The following is a 19,888-nucleotide window of genomic DNA, read 5'->3' as shown; positions in this document are numbered from 1 at the left end:
CCAGCAGCGCTGAGCAAGGTCCTAAGAATAATCCAGCTTCCCATGTTATCCCTCCCACTTTGGTGCCCATGTTGGAGCCTGAGCCCTAATTGGGAAGACATGCCACACTGAACAAGGTGAATTCCTGACATGCTAAAAGGGTCAGAGAAGAGCTTTTTCTATTTTTTTTTTCACATGTAGGCATTTTTCCTGATCTTTGTTGTCTAGGATTCATTTGAGGAGTAAAATGTTGCTTTTTGTCTCAACATTTTTTTTTCCTTTTAAGACAGTATATGTATTTGTTGGGAAGGAGGACAGGGAGCTGAAATATCAAAAACTCTTTGCTGGCACAAATAAAAGCAGTAGTAAAACTACTGTGAGTAGAAAAGTTCTCACATCCAAGCTGACAAGAGAACACAGTGCTGAGAGGAACAAGCTGACACAGGACAACTGCTTTATGTGGCAGCACCAAAAATCCTGAATTAGGTGAGAAAGAGCAGCCTTTCAGGAGGAATAGCAGAATCCCTGTCCTCAGGGATTGCCTTTCTTCAAATTTTGATGGGGCCTAGTGCCTCATGCATCCTGTCACTGTGTAATTAAATAGAATGCACAGCACACAGCTCAGATCTGGAGTGCAAATGGGAAGAGACAGCTTAACAAAGGCCAAAAGCAGCTACAGAGCTGCTGAACTCTGAAGGCACCCAGTTTGTGAAGCTCTTTGGTAGTGTGTCAGTTCCTGGCTAAAATTTGAACATCTAAAGGAAGCCATGAAAAATGCTGTTGTGTGAGTCAATGATTAGATTATTGTACAAACAAATTTACAGAGAGAGGCATGTTCATTCTTATTTGTCCTACTGTCCTGCCACAACTCCATCTGCTGAGCGTGATGCCCTGTGGGCTGGGATGTCCCTGGGGTCAGCTGTGTCCCCCCAATTCCTGTGTCCCCCCAGTTCCTGTGTCCCCCCCCAGTTCCTGTGTCCCCAGTTCCTGTGTCCCCCTCAGTTCCTGTGTCCCCCCCCAGTTCCTGTGTCCCCCCCCAATTCCTGTGTCCCCCCAGTTCCTGTGTCCCCCCCAATTCCTGTGTCCCCACAATTCCTGTCCCCCCAATTCCTGTCCCCCCAATTCCTGTCCCCCCCCCAATTCCTGTGTCCCCCAATTCCTGTGTCCCCCCAATTCCTGTCCCCCCCCCAATTCCTGTCCCCCCCAATTCCTGTCCCCCCCCAGTTCCTGTGTCCCCCCAATTCCTGTGTCCCCCCAATTCCTGTGTCCCCCCAGTTCCTGTGTCCCCCAGTTCCTGTGTCCCCCCAGTTCCTGTGTCCCCCCCAATTCCTGTGTCCCCCCCAATTCCTGTGTCCCCACAATTCCTGTCCCCCCAATTCCTGTCCCCCCAATTCCTGTTCCCCCCCAATTCCTGTGTCCCCCCAATTCCTGTCCCCCCAATTCCTGTGTCCCCCAATTCCTGTGTCCCCCCAATTCCTGTGTCCCCTCAGTTCCTGTGTCCCTCCAATTCCTGTGTTCCCCCCAGTTCCTGTGTCCCTCCAATTCCTGTGTCCCCCCAATTCCTGTGTCCCCCCCAATTCCTGTGTCTCCCCAATTCCTGTGTCCCCCCAGTTCCTGTGTCCCCCCAATTCCTGTGTCCCCCCCAATTCCTGTCCCCCCAATTCCTGTGTCCCCCCCAATTCCTGTGTCCCCCCCAGTTCCTGTGTCCCCCCAGTTCCTGTGTCCCCCCAATTCCTGTGTCCCCCCAGTTCCTGTGTCCCCCCCCAATTCCTGTGTCCCCCCAGTTCCTGTGTCCCCCCAATTCCTGTGTCCCCCCAGTTCCTGTGTCCCCCCAGTTCCTGTGTCCCCCCAATTCCTGTGTCCCCCCCAGTTCCTGTGTCCCCCCAGTTCCTGTGTCCCCCCAATTCCTGTGTCCCCCCAGTTCCTGTGTCCCCTCAGATCCTGTGTCCCCCCAATTCCTGTGTCCCCCCAATTCCTGTCCCCCCAGTTCCTGTGTCCCCCCAGTTCCTGTGTCCCCCCCAATTCCTGTGTCCCCCCAATTCCTGTGTCCCCCCCAATTCCTGTGTCCCTCCAGTTCCTGTGTCCCTCCAGTTCCTGTGTCACCCCAATTCCTGTGTCCCCCCCAATTCCTGTGTCCCTCCAGTTACTGTGTCCCCCAGTTCCTGTGTCCCCCAGTTCCTGTGTCCCCCCCAGTTCCTGTGTCCCCCCAGTTCCTGTGTCCCCCCCAATTCCTGTCCCCCCCAATTCCTGTGTCCCCTCAATTCCTGTCCCCCCAATTCCTGTGTCCCCCCCAATTCCTGTGTCCCCATCAGTTCCTGTGTCCCCATCAGTTCCTGTGTCCCCCCCAATTCCTGTGTCCCCCCAGTTCCTGTGTCCCCCCAATTCCTGTGTCCCCAGCCCTTCTCTGGGGGCTGAGGAGCAGAACAGACCTTGACTCTGTCTAACCCTTGCTCTATCCCTGTGTTATCAGCTCTGTTCTCAGCACAAATCTAAAACATGGTTCCACAGCAGCTACTGGGAAGAAAATTAACTCTGTCCCAGCCAAAAATTAACCCAAATTAACTCTGTCCCAGCACAAAGGGATTGGAGTGCAGCAAACAACTCATCTAAGATACTGTATAAATGCTATTATATTCTGCTTGGGTTAAAAAAAGTAACTGAAAATCAGCAGATAAATCAGCAATTGGATACATGTGTCATGCAGACAGTTGTTAAAGAGCTCTGCCTTTTAAAATATCATTAGTTATTTATTATCAAGTATCTCTGGGTTCCTAAAATGGAATAATGACTGTCAAATAAATGAAGAATTAATGTCTTATCTGCTGGTAGGTAATAAATAATTAGATAATAGGCTCTCACAATGGAAAAGAAAATCAGGCCAAAATCTGGGGTTAGTTCCAGTGCATACAGGGGGTGATAGAAAAGAGCAATGCATGAATTCCACACATAGCAAAATACAAACAGGACAAATCATGCTTAAAAGTTTGGTTATTGTTCATGACAGCTTAAATTAATTTTGAAAGAAATCAGAGTAAGAAACCAAATAAATACTGTATCACAGATTGATTCCATAAATACACCTGTTTCCATGGATAAAAATATCTAATGATAAATTTAACTAAAGAAAATCATCAGAAGCAGTAAGACTGAGATAACATTGATAAGCTCACTTTTTAGTGTTGTTTGATGATTTATGTTAGTCCAGAATTTCTCTATAGAAAGATAAGACATGAGGCCTCCTCTGCTTTGGTACTTGCACATTTCTGCTCTATAGCACTGTTTAGCACTTTAAAATAAAAGTTCCATTAAGAAACCATTAACAAACTTGTTCAATAATATAAAATCAGGTAAAGTTGGTACATATTTAGACATATCTCTAAATTAACTCCATTTATAGAAGCTTCAATAAATAATGGATGTGTCTTAATTTTTATTTTCTAATTACCAACACTGGCTTAGAGATTTTCTCCCTTTAAACCTGACATTATATCAGGTCTGCACCTACCAGCACAACTTTCACCTGCAAAACCCTTTCTTGTGTTGTTTTTGGCTTTTGCCAGGCATTTGGGGAAACACTTGCTGGTTGTTGGTTCATGAACTGTAATAAATCAACAAAAAATCAGTAGGCTTTTGTGTGGCATAGAGTCATATCCCAAAGTAATGAGCCAAGGGCACAATCTTCATAGAGTTTCTTCACCCAGATGTGTTTCCAACCACACAAAAAGCTAAATATATGTTTGTATTCCTCTGTATCAATATAAACTCTGATTTAATAAGTAACCAGTTTATTTCCCTAGGCAGCATTTCCATGGGCTCAGTGCCTGATTGCCTGTGGTGGCTGATCACCCTGAGGTGGTTTATATTCCCAGATGTCACTGGGAAGGGTCTGTAATCCCAACTGCACCATTTCTCTCTTTCTGAACAGCTTAATATGAACCAACCTGGTTGTCAGGAGTGATCATCAGCAGAGTTATCAGCAGAGTTTGTTTCTGGCTGCTTGGATATCCACATCCATTAGTCATGATAAATGTTCTCAGCTGGTTTGTCTGAGCAGCAGATTGTCTTAGGTGAGCCCTGGGGTTTGGGGCTAAACTTCCAGCCCCTCTCAGCAGATCCCTCTGGGACATCAGGATCCCTCTCCCCTATGGGGAGACACCTCTATCTTAAAGCAAGAAAGAGCTTGGAGGTAGAAAAGAGCTTGAAAATTTGCAGACTGTTCTCTGGTCTTCTAAAATACTGCTGTGTCCATGTAAATATCTTGTATAAAGCATATTTCTGTATAAAAGGCGTGCTGGCTTACAAATGAACCAAGGCTTCTGCTCCCCCAGGCTGGGAGTCCAGCAGTGCCTCAAGCACCCAGGGCAGGCTGTGCTAATGGGGGTTGGCTGGGAGACACAGCCAGAAAATTGGGAAATGGAAAAGCAAAGCATTGACAAGGTGAACCAGGAATGTGCTTTTGAATTCTCCAGTTCTTGGTAAATATTTCTGTTCAGGCTTTGATATAGCTGACATGATAAAACCTTTTTGCTCCCACTGCAATTTACCTCTGGATAGGTATTTTTCTTAGTGTTGTTTCCTCTTCCTTTTATTTTGATTTATCTCTGGAAGAGGAAGTAAATTGTCCATGGTGGAGTTCCAGTTAGTGTGCAGTTCTTGCTCAAGTCCTGTCTTTCAGACTTGCCAGATGTATTTTTATTTCCAAACTTGTCTTTCAAGGAGTTTCTAAAAGAGAAGCAACAAATTGTATGCAGTATGGAACAAACGGTTAGCTGAGTTAATTTTAAAAACATAAATATAATCTAACCACCCCCTACACATGATGATTCACTATAGGAAAAAAAAAAAAGGATTTAGTTTTAAGTGCTCCAACAGAAGTTGTAATGTAAAACATACAGCTCCTGTGCCTGTGGTTCCACTGTGCTAGATAAATACACAGCCTGAAAAACATAAACAAACAAAACTGAAATCCCCAAGCCAACACTTTACATGTAAGGAGACTGAGTGTTGTCTTTGAAGCCCCCATGAATTACTGGGATGTTTGTATCCTACTGTTCCAGCCTGTTATTTTTGAGCAGAGCTCTCTTGCAGAGAGAAGGCAGAAGGGATTCTCCCAGCAGCTTTGGGCACTCAGCTGTGTGTGCATCCAGTCCCCTCCCTCACACAGGTGATGCTGGAGTGACCAGAGAGGGGCATGGCCACAGCTCCTGGCTGGCTCTGCTGTGTTTGGGGCACAGGAGCCCTGCAGGTGGGCAAGTGCTGTTGAAATTGGGATTTCTGCACACTTGGCCTTTGCTAGACTGCTCAGGAGAAATGCTGCCTGCTGTGGGCTCTGGTACCAGCATCAGGTGGGTGCTGGTGCTCTCTGTGTGGGGGGTGTCAGCTCCCAAATCCCTCTGAGCTGCATTTCTGCCCCTTAGTGCTGCCCCAGTGCCCCCTGCACCACGAGATACCCTCAGCCTCCTGCATGGCCTCTGCTCTCTAAAGTGAGATGTGGCAATCCCTGCATCTCCTCTCCTTCCAGCTGTCAGAGCCCCCTCTCCCCACAGGGCACTGGGGGCACTGGTGCCAGGTGCAGGAGGTGCTGGGCTGGGCTTAGGTGGCTCAGGAGTCCCAGGGAGAGAGGGAAAGGATGAAAGGATAAGGGCTCTCATCTCTGCTCTACCCTGCAGAGTGGAATTCTGTATGGACTGATTCTGCCCCACTGCCCCTCTCTTGTGTGTCTAAAGGAGGTAATTTAAAAAGAGATATTTCCCAGAGCTCCTTTTAGAATGATAGAATTGTTAAGGCTGGAAAAGACCTCTGAGATCATGGAGTCCAGCCATTAACCCAGCATCCCCATGTGGAAATTGAAAGGCACCATTTCTTCAACCCCTCACCAGCAAGAAGGCACCTGCTGTTCCTTCCAAGTGCTGTTCCCTGTGCTCTTGTAAGTTTTACTATCTCACACCTTTTAATATGGATTATATGAGGTGTACTGTAGGAAAAAATACACTATTGCTTATTCCTTTAATAATGGAGCACTGACTGAGCTGGTCTTAAGATGTTCTGGGTATCTTAAGATGTTCCAGGTATCTGTGCTATCATCTTCAGCACAGCTGATTCCAATACTGTATTTGGAGTACTTGCATTGGAGAAACTGTTTTCCTGTAAGCACATCTTCTCTTGCACATACAAGTGCAATGATTTGAACTCTTCAATCTTGGGTCCTCACTGCTCCCTCAGATTTTGCTAACCAAGGATGGAAGCATTGGGAAAATATTTATATAAATGAAATAGTTGTAGAGTGCAGAATTACTGTCATGTGTTTGTCTCCTGGTCATTTTATGTTCTTACCTTGTCCCTTTGTACCTGTCACTCTTCCAAGGGAAACTATAAATGAAAACTAGATTAAGGTGTTCTCAGAGCATCAGACCCAAAAAAGCCAATCTGTGAGAGCAGGCAGCTTTTCAAAGGTGTTATCAGAAATTGAAGTGTATTTTCTGCTCCGTGCTGGGGTTTTTCCATCCAGTATCTGTGTCCATGTACCAGTGAAGCATTTGGGAAGAGTTATTGAAAACACAGCTGGTGATCACTGCCAGGAGAGAGACACAGCACAGATCCAAAGCCTACTCAGAAACCTTATCCCTGTGATGGGGAAAATGAACTTCAAGTAACTATCATAAGGAATATCTCCACCACACATTGCATTTCCCATCTGCAGGCTGTCTGGAACAGGAATGGTTTTGCTCTCCCTTCTGGGACCTGAGAGCAATCAAGATGCACCCCCCAGGTCCCACCCTACCCAGGTGGGGTCAGTCTGGCCCCGTGTCTTATTCAAATTTCTCAAATCACCCCAGCTGTGTGCAGCTGTGTGCGCACAAATGTGCTTCCTGCACCTCCTTTTAGGTCATTAATTGGTCTGAAATCACACAGTACCTGAATCAAACACTGTGGGTATGAAAGAAGAGATGTTTCCATTGCTTGGCATCGGAACTCACTCAGAGTGTGCTGCAGCACAGGCTGTGATCCCAGCTCAGTTTCTTGCACTGAGGTGTCAGAGCTGCCCTCAGAGCTCAGGCATTGTGTGGAGCAGGTGGACAGAGGTTTGTGCTGGAGAGCCCCCAGGAACAGGCTCAGAGCTCAGTGCTGGTGTGCACAGCGTCTCTGTGATTGCCTGTCCTGTTTCAGAGCACTCTCTGTTATCTGGGTTACTGGAAGATGTTGAAACCATTACCACAGGCTCTGTGATTGTGGCTCTGATTCAGCTCCTTCTTTAGAAGTCTGTGGGAACCTTTTGTGTGTCTGTGGCAATTGAGTCAGACCCTACATCAACACACATTTGGTGCTGTTTCACTGGATCGTGGAAATGCTTAGAGACAGCAGCATGGTGCATGAGAGATTTTTACAGGCCAGAGACCTTTACAGGTTTGTCTCATTTTTTTACAGAAAGCTGAATTTATAGTATCTAGGTTGAAGAGAAGGAAAGTTAATCTGCTGTGTCAGCTGATGGATGGTGTGGAAGCAATGTAACATTGCACCTGTCCTGCTTTTGTTGTGCCTGAGCAGGAAATCTCACCTGGGCCAGTTATTTGCTGAGGGGGCAGAGGGAAGAAGGCATGATTGTTTTATTTCCAGGCTGTGTGTGTCTTGGAAGCATTCCTTCTTCTTGTGCTGTCTGTTAAAATGTATATTCTGCTTGTCATGCTGCAGCAGAGGCCTAACCCCAGGGCATGCTGATGGAACACAAATAATGTCTTATTTCTTAACTCTGTGTGAGTGGAAATCTCTATAATGCTTTAACATTATGTCTTATAAATAATTATGACAGTATCTTAAGCTCAACCTTGTTCAAAACATTGAAGGAATGGAAAAAAGGGAAAATGCTCTTAAATAGATTGGGGTTTCATCAGTTAGTGTGGGGGAAAAAAAAAGTAGTAGTGCTGCATGTGAACTTCCAAGCAAATATTAAAATATAGAGGAATTGTTAAATCTCTTATCAGCCTGGCAGGATCCTTGCAGTGGTGCTGTGGCCTGAGGGGCACAAGTCATTCCTGGTGTGGGGTCCATGGCTGCATGCTGGGCTTCAATAGGGGGATGCCTGGCTTGGTCAGACGAGTTCAGAAGGCAAAGCAAGTCACTGCTGCAGTGCCTGGGTGGTCCTGTCATTTTGGGAATTAGTTCCCAACTAGCTGTGTATTGAGGGTACAGAGAGGGTGCCAAGCTGGTGGTGTAGATAGAATGTGTGCCTTCATGATCCACTGGGATGCTCAGATATGGGTCTGGAGAAATGTTTCCATTTTTGAAGGCTGTAAATGATGTGTGTTCAGCATGGATAAATGTGAGGCAGCTTATGCATGGTGTTCTTGGAGCTGATGCCTTGGGAGGGAGCACAGTGCTTCAGCAGAGCCTGGTTAATGATGCCTCACAAAGAAAACAATCCGTTCATCCCAGGTTAGGCTCATTAGGAGGCCTGGAAACAAACCTAAACTTTCTGTTAGCTGGATGGTTCTTGAGGGTTGTGTGTATTGTCCTGAAAAACAGGATGCAGGAGAGAGAATGTGTTATTCAGGCTCTGCCTTCTGTTCAGATGCAAAAGTATGGATTTGAGCCTTTCTTTGGCTGCCTGCTGATCCAAATGCATCAGTCACTCCTTGGGAAGGGTAAGTGCTGCCTCAATGGCCACACAGCCTTGGCCTCCTGGGTTGTGCATAAAGGCTGGGAAAAGGACCATTATGTTCTAAGTCATGTGCAAATAGTGGGAAAAAGGGAAATGTTTTACAGTACCAGGTGCTAAATTAGTCTTTTGAAGTGTTGACATTTCTTTTAAATGTATAAAGTTCTCAGGCTACACAAAACACTGCATTTGCAATTCAGATAAGTCAAATTAGAGTACTAATCTCAACCCTCCTTAATAGATTTTGAGCTGGAAATCCCTGGCAGTGGTGATGATCATCAAATCTGAAAACATGAGTGATGAAGCCTCATGAGAAGACAGTCACAAAACATCCAAATGTGTTTAGTGTGGTTTAATAGGCTGTCATTTTGTCAGATAGGCTGGATTTAATGAAATTAAGCTACAGCACGACAAAACCTTGTCAATTAATAACACTTCAAAAAGGAACATGACAACTGTTCAAGGAAGATCATGAATAAGAAGCAACTCCAAAGTAGAAGGAACTGGTAGGTGCACCACTTTCTCTCTGGAAATCTGATGCTACAAGAGAGGCATCTCTCAGATTTGGGCCAAACACACTGCAAGCTCAGCCTTCTGCAGGGTTCTTGGAGCCCTCTGGATCTTGATTGAGTCAGCAAGCCCAGGGAAGCGTGAAAACAGAAAGCAGGAGCAAAAATCAGAGTTTGGAATGATTTAAATGGTTCTTCAGCAAAGCTGCTGCAAGAGCTGACCTGCTGGTGTACTTGATTTTTAGCATATGCAAAGCAAAATATGCCAAGAATCAGCAGAACCAACAGTATGGGAAAAGTTGCAGGGACTGTAACTTTGTGTGAATTTAATTTAAACCTTGAGGGAGTCCCTTAAAATGTGTCCTTCATGAACTCTCAAAACTTGAAAATGTGTCCAGTGCAGGCAAAGTTTTCTCACCTGTGTGTCTCAGTCTGTTGGATGAAGCTTTTTTCAAAGGGTGCTGAGAAATCAGTTTCTGCAGTGGTTTCAGGGATAGGGACATGGGGTTGTGCTCTCCAAGAATCTCCAATCCAACCTGATGGATTTGACCAAATTTTTGCTGAAGAATTGGTCCAAACCAAAGAGTTTGAGCCAAGACAGCCCATCATGTTAAAGAGGTTGAGTCTCACATCACTGGAGGTGCAGATGTTGTTAGTGCTAGGTATCAATGCCTCAAAATGTTTGTTCTGAAAAAGCTGACATCTCTTTGTTGCTTGGATTTAGGGTTGGATTCATCTGTAGCCTGGACACAGTAGTCCATCACTGCCTGTGAATATTCTTTGGTTCAGTGAATGCCACCCCATACTCCAGCTGCATTTGGGAACCTGAGTCTGTCAGAAACCTTGCAGTGTTTCCACAGTTGAAAAAATACATTGTATTTTTTCCAGTCCCTCTTTTAGTGATTATGGCTGTGTTTGCACATCTCAGGAAGGAAACTGTGATAGTGCTAATGGCAGAGATATTGGAGGCAAGCGCTGGTGAGTGTGTCCCACCTGACAGATCTGGAACAAAATGCAGCCATTTGCTTCAGACCCAGAACTATCAATGTTCTTAGGGGAACACTTCTGGAAGATACATCCTGGTGTAATGGTTTTGTAACAGGGATAAATGACCACTATTTCAGCCATGTGAAGGGCCATGGACTCCTCTGGGCCTTACACCACAGCCAAGGATGAAAAGAAATGTTTTAACTCTGTCTTCAACCAGGCACTGGGAACATGGGGCTCTTTATGAACCCTGTGATTTATTTCAACATCAGCCTTTTTCTTTAAGGTCTATTTTACAGCAACATTGCATCTGCTGGATGGGGTTTGGTGTGTGAGTAACCTGGTACCTCCCTCCTAATTTCATCCCAGGTCCCTGTCATTAATCCAATATTAATGACCAAGAAACTAAACTGAGGAGAATGTAAATCAAATCATTTGCATGTTGTAGTATTTTTACCATGGGGAGATCAATCAAATGAAAAGCCCTTCAGTTAGGGAGCTGAAACTCTACTCAGTTTATTATCAGGGCCTGGTGGTGCTGCTTCATCACCCAGTGTCTTGTAATTACACTCCCTAATAAGATGGAGAATGGGAATTGGGCTTGCTCTTTTTTTTTTTTTCTTTTCTTTTTTTTGTGCTGCCCAAAAATAATAATAATGACTGAAATTCCCTCAGGACTGCCACAGCTTTGGAGAGAGGAGAGTGATGGGAATCTGGATTTCAGACACTGCAATTTTAGTGTTGAAAGGGATTTTCAAATTCAGCATTTGCAAATAGCTCAGAAAAACTTGCCACACGTTTTTGTCCCTATGAAGCACAAAGCAACTGTGGAAGAAGAGCCGGGGGAGTCTTGCTACTTCCAGGGTCCTTTGGGGTTGTTTTTTATCTCCAGAACACTTAACTGGGTGTTTGACCTTAGAGCCTCCCTGTGGGTTTGCAGTTGTTAAACGCTTTAGTTGCTGATTGAAGGGTGTGATGAGTTGAAAAAGGAGTATCTTACTGTCTTTATTGGTTGTTTTATATACTAAATAATAATATAAATCTCATAAAATAGGGATGCTTTAATCAGCCAGAATCTTAAATGCATTCCCAAATAAAACTTTCCACATTCTATTAAGTGTGCCTGAACAGGCTACCTGGGAGAACTAAAGCCATTAACAAATACTAGAGGCAATCAAAGGAAAGGTGAGTGGACTTTGCTTCATCTCCCTTGCTCATTTTTATATTTAAATATGTATTTTGATCTCTTTCTGCTTGCTGTAGTCTCTTTTCTCCTCTTAGGGCTCTGAGTAGCAGCTGAATTTTCCCAAAAGGGAATTGTTCAAAGGTGAGGTGTTCAGAGCTGAGAATCAGTGAGACACTTAATGCATCCAAATGAGCTGAAGTTTGGAAGTGTTTGACAAAGTGTAAATGGATGCTGCAGAGGAATCAGACCTGCTTAGAGGCTGTTGTATAAATCCATCCAAAATGCAAAGGGTTTCAGTATTGACCCTTGAGGAAATGATTAATCAAATGCATTAAGGTTTCAGTAAATCAGAGCTTGCTGTTAAATTTTGGTGTGGTCTCATCTGTAACACAGTTATAACCTCCAGCCAGCCTATGTGGAATAAATACATGTGAATAAAACTAATGTGAATGTGGGAATAAAACCTGTGAACACTTGAAGGAAGAAAGCCTGGGGCATTTGCACTTGAATTTTAGTGACCTGCTTGTGAGAGTTGAGGGGAGGCTCTTTGGGTAAGAGAAGCCTCCTTTGCCAGACATAAATATTTAAACTAGTATACTTTCTATGCCAAGCAGGCTTAAGGGAAAAGGAGTGAAGCAAAACCTGGCTGCTGTGAACGTGGCAGAGACACAGCAAATGTGAGATGGTGTCTGCCATATGGCTTTAACTGAATTTAAATACTTCACCTTTGTCAAAGTGGCATCCTCACTCTAGAAGTGCTGCTGTCCCCACAGAGCCCACAGTGCTGCTTTGGTGTACATTGATTCCTGGTGGGAGCTGTGAAGATGCAGCCAGACTGCTCTCAAAGGTCCCCAGTGAAAAGATGAGGCAAGGGGCACAGACTAAAATACTGGAAATTTCACTTAAACATAAGAAGAAGCAACTTTTGAGGATGGTCCAACACTGCAACAGGTTGTCCAGCCTGGCAGTGGCTCCTCCATCTTTGGAGATACTCAAAATTCAGTTGGACATTATCCTGATGTTCATGATGTATTTGATCCTGCTGTGACCAGGGGACAATGGACCAGACTATCTCCAAAACTCCTCCCAGTCTCAGGTATTCTCTTATTCTCTGAGTGCTTGCAAAGGAGAAGAGCAGTTTAAAAATGGTGATGGAAGATGGACTTAACATCAAGAGTTCCATTTGAAGGGAGGAAACTGTAGAACTCAACTGGAATCCAGTGGTGATGGAAGTTCTGGGAAATGTTGTGTGCAGTAATGACTTACAGAGTGGTTGTGATGGTAGAGATGGGGAGTGAGAAGTAGGCATGGGTGAGAGATAACGCACACAATGAGGGAAGAAAAGAGGAGTTTAAATCCAATCATTTCCCTGCAGAGGGTAAATGGCAGAAGAAGCAGCAGCTGCAGTGCCTCTGCCCTGGGTGCAGGACTCGGGGCTGATAAGGGGAGAACTCTTGGTGGAGGTGAGAAGGGTGGTTCATAATTAGATTTATCTGACAGGTAGCTCTAACATGAACTGCTCAGTGCACTGGTATCTCTACAGCAAACAGATAAACACTGATAACTGCCAGCATTGACTCAGAGCTGATAACCCATCACTCTGTCTCCAACCAGTCTCCACCTGAGCATGTGCCCTGCTGGGCCTTTGTACACCCAGAGACTGAGCATAACCCACTCCCTTGGGTTGTTGGAAATCCTGAAACCAGTGCTTAGCCGCCCCCTGAACAGGGGAGGAAAGTACTGATCAACTAAAATCTCAGTGCACAGTTTTGCCCTCATGCTGGTTTGCATTTTGGTCTCTTGGCTGGCAACTCCCATGAGGGATTAGGTAAGATTACTTGTCAATAAAGAAAAAGAAATTCATCTTCCTTTGTTCCTGCTCAAAGATCTCCCAGATGGTAAACATCAGATGGCCAAAATATGGAATGAATATTCAGTTACTTAAAAATCTGGGCTGAACTTGACAGGAGGACATGTTCTTCAGGAGTGGCATGGAACAATTCACCGGTACTATGTAGTCCCTCTCTGGCTCTTTACAATATTTATTCTGCTTTTATTAGAGACCATTGATGTTTGAGAAGGTGTGGCATGTAACTTTGAGTTTCATATCTAGATTTGACATAGCATTCCCATCAAGTATTTGTGCCCAGAGCTTGTATCCAGCAATGGAAGCCAGATGTCTTGGTTATATATATGCAAAATTCTTAAAGCTTTAGGGGTGCACAGTGCTGGAAGATGTATTTAAGCTTATCTGTTCTGCTGTGGCCTTTGTCATCCACCCAGGCACAGAATGGAATTTGAAACACCAACCTCATTGTTTAATGTCAGCTCCTCTCTCGTGCTATGTCAGTATCCTTGTTTGACTTAGAAACTCTCATATTGTTCAAGGTGAGCCCTCATTCCTGGGAGGGCTGTGAGAATTGGAGCTTTTCGTGTTTAAGCAAATATGTAATGTCATTCCAGTGCTCAGCTCTTCAGTGACTCTCAGCTAACGAGCTGGAATTTGAGCTGTGACTGTGCAGGAGTCAATGCTCTTAGTCACCACCCCGATACTCAGAGCAGGTTCCTGGTTTGGTTTACCTCATAGTTAATGGTGCATCTTTTGGCAAGAGGTGTGGTGTGTCATCATTAACCATTTAAACCCTGCAGAGTGCTGGGAAAACTTAGAGGAGCAGAGGAGGAGGTGTTTGCCTGGCCAGCAAATGCAGGGTCTGCTCCAGGAGGGCAAATTCTTGCCTGTGAGTGCAGCTCACAAAGCCAAAGGGAGCCACTGTTGTGCAGCCCTTGAATCAATACTTGGGCCCTGTGGGCTTTACTTTGATCAAATGGCTCCTGCAGTGTCTCAGATTTATCCAACCGATCACTTGAGACTGCTGTGCTACCCTGGCTGCCTCGTGCCAGGCTCCAGAAATACAGGAGTGTAACTCAGGGAAATCAGGTCAGTCCCAATGCTTTCTCCTTGGTTTATTGTCATTTCACCTCATTGTAGGCTCTGTGTGGCAACCCCAGCTGCCTGGTAGGAATGACTTCATGCACATCTTCTTTCAAAGGATGCAAACCCTGATTTGATTTTTGCATAAGGTTTATAAAATAAAAGAAGGAAAATATGGCAAAACTCAGCTCAAAGAGGAATTTAATGACACTGAGTCCTCTTTTACATCAGTTAATGCATTATCCACAGGAGTTATCAACACCCTCACATAGGGAAGGGTGCAGGTGCTGTGGCAGTATAAAAGATCCTTCTTTTAGACCAGCAACAGCAGATTTAAACATGGTTTGCATTGGTGCTGTGCACACACAGGAATTCATGACTCTGGAGTGTCTCTGTCTGTGGGATCTCCTCAGTCCATGTGCCCCTCATCTGAAAGCAGCATGTGTTCAGCTTCTCTTGAGACCCTCACAAGCTATTCCACATTCAAATGCAAATACTTAATAAACAAAGCTTAAGGATCATATGATTCTTTAGACAGTAAATCTGGTGGCTCAGAGTTGTACACATATTTGGCAGATTATAGGTTTACCACTGGCAGATAATCTTTTAAAGACCCAGTGGCTTTACTCCTTTTGTTAGCTAATTAAAAAAGGAGAAAGAACTTCAAGCTGTAATTAGACCTCTTAAAACACATATTACTCCCTGAATGGTCTATACAACTAGGATAAATGTATAATTAGGAGGTTTCACCAAACATGATTAAAGCCAGTCATGTGTCCTAGGCCATCAAACATTTATGTGTGCAGGAGATTGAGAGTAAAGTCAGAATGAAGGTGTGAATAGAAACCACACTGTACATTTTATCTGTGGGATCTGATCTGCATAGAGGTCTTTTCTAACCTAAACAATTAAATGGTTCTGTATTATAAATATTTAACTCCAACCATGAAAGCTTTTTTTCAGCTGTAAATTCTGGAAGGAGTGTCACACTCATAGCTTCTAGTGTTTGGTGACACTGGTGACAGTAATGAGACCAGGTCCCTTGGACCCCATGATCTGTCACTCTTGTTGTCTGTGGCTTGCTGATAGTTTAAGAAATGCAGAAGTTGGTAGGTAGAATGTTCTATTCCTTACTGACACATCCCCAAGGGATAAGGATTTGTATCCCTTCTGAAACTCATTTCTATTTTGAGGAATTGGGTTTCTTTTGCTTTATGGCTAGAGGCTGTTTTTCCTTCTATATATTTGAGACATGGGAAGAAGAGAGCACACCCACTGACCCTTTGTACCTCCCATTCACAGGTGTGAGTGCTTTCTCCATGCATTAATTTCTGGTGATGTCATCTCTTCAAGGGAAACTCCCAGCAAGGCTGTGGCAGTTCTGGGTCTCTGCAGCCAACATTCTTTCCATGTGTTGATGGTTTATTGTGTGCTGGAATCTTCCCTGGCTTGTGTCTCACCAGCCACACAAGGTGGAGAAAGGGACTGGAAGCCCTGAGCCACACAACCTGCCTGCTGTGAGTTCCAGGAGCAAATTTTGCACCCTGGCTTGCTCCTGGAGCTGGTAGCAGTGAGGTTGTGTGGCCCAGGTGTCCCTGCCCAGTGGCACAGCCAGGCTGGTGCCACAGAGCTGCTCTGTGCCTGCAGAATCCAGCACAGCCAGGGAGCTGCACCTTGGGCTGGCACACGGGCAAGGAGGGGGATTGAGGCTATGAACTCATCCCAAAAACCCTCTGCATCTCTCCAAACCAGATGTTGGCAGCTCTCATGGAGGTGCAGACAGTCTCTGATATAACTGTTTCCCAAAATTAAAGACAAATTAATTGCTTGCCCTAATAGCACCTTGTTTCAAAAACCCTTCTGTTTCAGGCATTTAGTTTTAGGAAAACACTGCTGATAAATGTTGAGGTTGCTGGGCTTAACCTATAGGGAAGGAATTAGTTCAGGTCCTGAAAGCTGACTCAGATATTTTCAGTTTTCCTGCCAGAAACCTACTTGCACAGATGGACAAATTACAGCAGAGTTACCAAGTCATATAGAAAGAAACTGGCTTCTTCAATATATATCAATTTCTGCTTGGGGAACAGTGAAATTCAGTTAAAGTCTGAGCTGCCTGTTCTGCTTTTGAGCACTGGCAGAATTGAGCTGGTGTCAGCCCTTTTTCTTTCATTAAACTCCTGAGAACCCTGAGGTAGGACATAAATGGAAAAGCAGTGGGGGGAAAATCCAGAGCAGAGGAAATGGCAGAGGTGTCCTGCTCCAGCTGTGGAGGAGAACAGAGTTTCCCTCAGCATGTGGAATATCTGACTTTGCCATGTGTTTGTGCAGGTTGTCGTGTCCTCATACACTTGGAGAGGAAAAGGGATGTTCATGGGTGTATGTGTATAAATGTACACAAAAAATAGCAATTGTCTGTATTGCATATGGAGTGGTTTTGGAACCAGTTTCTGAGTGGTTCATGGAATGCCTGTGGTGCAAATGAGCACCAGCATAAGAATTTTAGAGTTGTTTTGTATTTTTTGCTTCTGATATGGAAAACAAAAAGACAAGGCCTGTCATGGATGGGACCCCTTTTTTGCCTTGGGGAGCTCCCCAGCTGTCCCTCTTCAGAGCTAAAACATAAGTTTTGAGTGACTGATTAGAGATGGAAGATGGGGGTCCCAGCTTATTTTAGCAAATTAATTTTATCGTATGAGTTCCAACAGGATCCATGCTAGCCAAAGATCCGTAAGAACTGGTAAGAAGAGGAATTAGCTCTTTAATCCTAGATATAGAGCTCCAAAACCAGGCCCAGCATAGAACCAACTATAAATAATTCCCTAAATTGTTTTAGATTTTTGTATGTTTAATCTAGTTATCACAACTAGATGGCTGGATGGTCTGTAGTCTTGAATATCTGATCTCAGAAGGGCAATACTATTTAGGTCTTTATGTGGATTATGGTTTTTAAGAATGCTTTTATTCCCAGATGAAGTAAAAATCTTATTACTTAAGTTTGAATACCACTGCTTCAAAAAACATAGTTTAAATATTAAAGAGATATTTGGAGTGTGTCAGCATGGGATAAACCAAGGAGAGGGATTTGAGCAGGAACTGAGAGAGAAGAGTGGATGTGGTACTTGTTGCAGATGATTTCATGGTATTGGGCATCTGATTCCATGGTATTGATGAAACTGAGTCACTCTACCACAAAAGGAATACTTGGGACAGTTTTCCTGCTTTGCACAAGGATTGTAAGAGGAACCTTCTCACAGCATTGTTTGGAGGAAATTCCTACCCAGTGCATTCACTGGGGGCAATACCAGCTGGTGAGCACAAAACTGTGACATTTTTCTGTACGTATTTCCAGTTTGAGGAACATCCAGTGCATTTACAAACTTGTCATTCTTCAATTGTAGGTGACACTGCCCATTTCATCCCAGGCTGGTGACTGCTTTGCCTGTCACCCTCTCTGTGATCCAGATCTTCCTCAGAAACCACAGCCAGCCTGCAGTTCCCTGCTTTCTAATTGTGCATGACTAAGCCTTTCAGCACGTTAGAAATACTGTTGCTCATTCAAAATACACTGGTTACCTGTGCACCAATGACTGCCAGCATATTTCTGCAGTGGAGTGGTTGAGCATTGGGAAATTGACAGAAATTAAATCATTTGAGTCACAGTATTGCCCTTTCTGCTCACACCCACGTGTGTGAGTTACGTATGTGCAGCTTGTGGGAGATGCATGAATGTGAGCGGCACTGCACACACCCTGCCAGCAAACAAGGAACTTGTATTCCTGCAGAAAATGCATATTGCTCCACAATTCACACCAAAATATGAGGAAGTGAAGAGTACACTAAAGTATTTTGTTTTTTGTGGTTGTTGGAATCCTCAAAATGTTCTTTTCAACCAGGGATTACAGTGAGCAGAACAATGCAAACGTGTCACTGGTAGATTTTTGTCTGCTGATGGATGTATTTATGGCTGAGGCACGTGGCTTGGAGTCTGCATGGCATTTTCCATGTTTGTGAATGAGACTTGGACTCTAGCTTGGCTTTGCTGTAGGGCACAAAATCAGTCATTTCCCTTGACTTTTTCCCATCTGAAGAAGGAGAATTGGTAATTGCTCATTTTTCCCAAAGCACTTTCATGGTTAAGGACATATCATAAGCATAGAATCACAGAGGAAGGGAAGGAACTTAAAATTCATCCCATCCCACCCCCTGTCATGGCAGGGACACTTTCCACTGTCCCAGGCTGCTCCAAGCTCCATCCAACCTTGCCTTGGACATTTCCAGGGATGGGGCAGCCACAGCTGCTCTGGGCACCCTGTGCCAGGGCTTTGCCACCGTCAGAGGGAAGAATTTCTTCTTAATATCTAATTTAAACCTGCCTTCCTTCAGTTTAAGTCCCTGCTGTTCTTCTCACAAATGATCTACAGAATAATGACAGCAAATTGAGGATTTATAGAGGTTAAATTTGTAGAAATAGATTTCCCTGTGCTTACAACTTTCTGCAGTGACTGCTTCATTTCTGTCCCTGCAATTATTTCTGGGTGTAGCTCAAGCTGCTTAGATGGGTGAGAGTTTGCTTGTTCTCATGTATCTGGTATTCAGGCATCAAAGCATTGTGTCTTAGCCTGCACTCAGAAAACTGCAGGGGCAGTGAAAGAGCTTAGGTTGAAAATCAGGTCCTCACAGTTCATGAAAGTGTTGATTGAAATGAGCCATTAAAAAAAATTCTATTGGATAAGCAAATTCTTTTTGACCATTTTAGACTGAGTTGTGCTGAATGTGAAGTGCATCCTTGTGGCATTCACATTCTCTGAACAGAGAGAAGAAAGAGAAAACAATTTTTGTCTTTACTTGGTGCTTGCTCCTGTTGTTTTGCACATGTGGAATATGTTGGGAAGATTTTTACCTGAAGTGATTTGTCAATTGGATTCTGCTGAGGATTGTTTTGTTTCCTTGGCCAGTTGGAAAAAAAACTGTGTCCTGGTTATTCGGAGACAGTCATGAGTTTTCTTTAGTCCGTGTCTTTATAGTATAGTATAGTGTAGTATAGTATAGTATAGTATCCTTTTAGTGTAACATAACATAACATAATATAATACAATTGTAATATAGTTTTACTAAAGCAATTGTTCAGCATTCTGGATCAATGGAGTCAGATGCCAGTCATTCCCAGATGTTGGGGTCACCTGTTTTTTGATATATCTTCATTCTGTGGGATTGCCCTTCACCCAGAGGTGTTCCCTGGGCAGCTGAATGCCTCCTGCATGCCCCTGCCCTGTGATCCTCTGGGTCATTCCCTGCTTACAGAGGACATGGATGTTCCTGGGTTCCCAGTAAAGCTCAGGTCTCCTCTGACAGTTTTGGGGAGGTGTGTGCTGCTGTTCAAGGCAAGTGGAGTGAGATGGGTACTCAGCACCTTTGGAAGATTCCTTACTCCATAGCTTTCAATGAAGAAGAACATTCAGTTTGGGGAATTTTGGGTTCCACTCTTTCCCAGCTTTGAAGAGCCTTTAGAATTTCCTAGTCAGAACCTGTCCTTGGCACGCTAGGAAGGATGGGTTGTGTCAGCAGGAGTTGCTGTTCCTGGATCCCAGAGCAGGGTTTGTTACACTCACCCACCTCCCCAGGCCTTCCCAAAGCAGCAAGAG

The 19,888-nt window shown here is 44.4% G+C and overlaps 1 protein-coding gene across 3 annotated transcripts in view; it reads left to right on the top strand.

The window, feature by feature from the left end:
• SPNS2 (SPNS lysolipid transporter 2, sphingosine-1-phosphate) overlaps positions 1-19,888 on the top strand; it is a 137,074-nt gene that overhangs the window by 64,236 nt on the left and 52,950 nt on the right. The window lies entirely within an intron of this gene.

This window comes from Zonotrichia leucophrys, chromosome 19, assembly GCF_028769735.1.
Source record: "Zonotrichia leucophrys gambelii isolate GWCS_2022_RI chromosome 19, RI_Zleu_2.0, whole genome shotgun sequence".
Taxonomy (NCBI): domain Eukaryota; kingdom Metazoa; phylum Chordata; class Aves; order Passeriformes; family Passerellidae; genus Zonotrichia; species Zonotrichia leucophrys.
The sequence above is the reverse complement of the archived record's forward strand: the minus strand, read 5'-3'. Positions and strand labels throughout refer to the sequence as shown.